This window comes from Babylonia areolata, chromosome 18 (genome assembly GCF_041734735.1).
Source record: "Babylonia areolata isolate BAREFJ2019XMU chromosome 18, ASM4173473v1, whole genome shotgun sequence".
NCBI lineage: Eukaryota > Metazoa > Mollusca > Gastropoda > Neogastropoda > Buccinidae > Babylonia > Babylonia areolata.
Genome location: NC_134893.1, coordinates 22,124,337 through 22,126,836, shown reverse-complemented (window position 1 = coordinate 22,126,836; position 2,500 = coordinate 22,124,337).

The window sequence follows — 2,500 nt, the reverse complement described above, 5'->3', positions numbered from 1 at the left end:
AGAAATAGAAGCGTACGACTGGTCTATATATCTATGCCACATCTTCTTCAAAACAAATTAAAAAAAAAACCAAACACCCCCAAAACATTAAGTTATTCATTATTCATCAAGCAGTGTATTTTTGCCGGAAGTAGAATACATCCGTGTACATTTATGTACCTGTCTATATTTCTGTGTAAATATCTCTCTGTTTTTGTTCTGTGTCTGTTTCTCTCTCACTCTGGCTGTCTGTCCATTCCATCTGTCTATCTGTCTGTCTGTCTGTCTACCCCCCCCCCCCCCCCCCCACCCCTCTCTCTCTCTTCAACCTCCTCATCGTCTTCCACTTCCCTCTCCTTCCCACTCCCCATCACTTCTTCCTCCTCCTTGTGATGAATGTCATCACATCGAAACAGACGTGTTTTTTTTTTTTCGTGTGGCATAACACTTCGTTGAGATAGGCAATTTTGATATACGTGTGGTTGCACGTGGCGCATGACGCATTATTTTTCTTATATGAGAGATCAGATAGATGCGTGCTCCCTGTCACAACTTGTTTGTCGTCGTACCTATGCGGCCGTTCAGCTCACAGCCGCATAGAACTTTGGCACTTGACCCTAGTGCTCAGGTGAGAGTGGAAAAAAAACAACAACTAAGAATATTTCTGGTGTTTATTTTAATTCATTGTTATAGCGTCGATGGAGTAATTTGGATAAGTGTATTTGTATGTGCATTGGATGGTCATTTTTGGTCTTTAAAAACAACTCAATATTATTATATTACCATACTGCTTCTAAACTTGGCAGTAAGTTTCCTTTTTTGTCAAAGTGTTCATAATATCATTGCTACAGCGACATGGAGAAAATGATACTGTTTTGCTTGCACTTGATATTTCCTCATCTTTGTTTCGTTATTAGAATGATTTCCACGGAGGCTTTCTACTTAATGTTGGAAAAATGGAATGAGTTTGTAATATCTAATTACTAGCGTTTCCTTGAAAAAAAATGATTAGATTGGAAAGAGAGAAAGATGTAAAAGATTCTACTATTACGAAGACGATAGCTAAGGAATTATGAATTTATAACTGGTAAATCAATGGTGAGGATGATGTGTGACTGAACCTAGTGAAGTTAGTGAAATTGTACAGGGCACACACGCACCCACTCACACACATATGACTGACGGGACTAACGGATAAGACAAGGCAATACGGAGACAAGCATAAGCACGCACACTAGCAACGATAAACAAAAAGTATTTTTGTTTGGTTTAAAGAGCTTGTGGGTTGGCGCTGGGCCGAGACCCAACCGCAACAGCAGCAGCAGCAGCAGCAGCAGTAACCGCTGATGGCGCCACCGTGGAAGGCAGCCAAGCTGTGGAGAAGGCGCTGAGGAGCAGCCTGTGTTCTGGACTGAGGACTGGAGTGAAACGGACTCTTGGACATGAGTATATTCCCGTTATGTGTTGTGCAGTGTGTTGTGTGTTGCCCTTCGACCATAATTATTTAGTATGAGTGTGTGAGGGAAAGTGAATTTTTCAAATATAGTTGTTTTTTTTATATAAATATTTACAAAGATATCCGTCTCCTGTGATTATTATGCACCTGAACATGACTGACTGAGAGGAGTGAGATGTGAACTTTTCTATCTATATCAAAACGGGTATGAATGGATGTCTTTACACTCCTCTTACTCTTCACCCTTCATCTTCTCCCTTCTTCGTCGCCCTGCACCTGGAATCTTCGTCGTCCAGCCCCTGTTATCTTGATCGTCCCCCCAGTTATCTTCGTCGTCCCGCCCCCCTCCCCCCCTCCCCAGTTATCTTCATCGTCCTCCCCAATGATCTTCGTCGTCTTCCCAATATCTCCGTCGTCCCGACTGTTATCTTCACCATTCCCAATTATCTTCGTCGTCCTGACCCTGTTATCTTCATTGTTCTTCTGTTATCTTCGACCTCTTCGATGTCATGACCCTGTTATCTTCATCCTCCTCCCCAATTATCTTCGTCGTCCTCCCCAATTATCTTCGTCGTCCTTCCCAATTATCTTCATCGTCCTGCCCCTGTTATCTTCGTCGTCCTGATCCTGTTATCTTCATCATCCTCCCCGATTATCTTCATGGTCCTCCTCAATTATCTTCGTCGTCCTTCCCAATTATCTTCGTCGTCCTCCCCGATTATCTTCATGGTCCTCCTCAATTATCTTCGTCGTCCTGCCCTTGTTATCTTCGTTGTCCTGACCTTAACTTCGCCCCCCCTCCCGTCTTATCATCCTCCCCTATTATCTTCGTCGTCCTCCTCTGTTATGTTTGTCATCCTCCCTCTGTTATCTTCCTCGCCTGCCCCCTCACCCCCCCACCCCCACCTCTCTCCTACCACCACCAGCACTTCTACACCATACTCTTCCTCTTATTCTTCCTCACCCCTCTTCTCTTCTTCCTGTTCCCACTCGTTTTCCTCATCTTATTCCTCCTCCCCCTCCCGCTTTTTTTTTCTTTCTTTTCCCCCTCCCCTTTTCTCATTC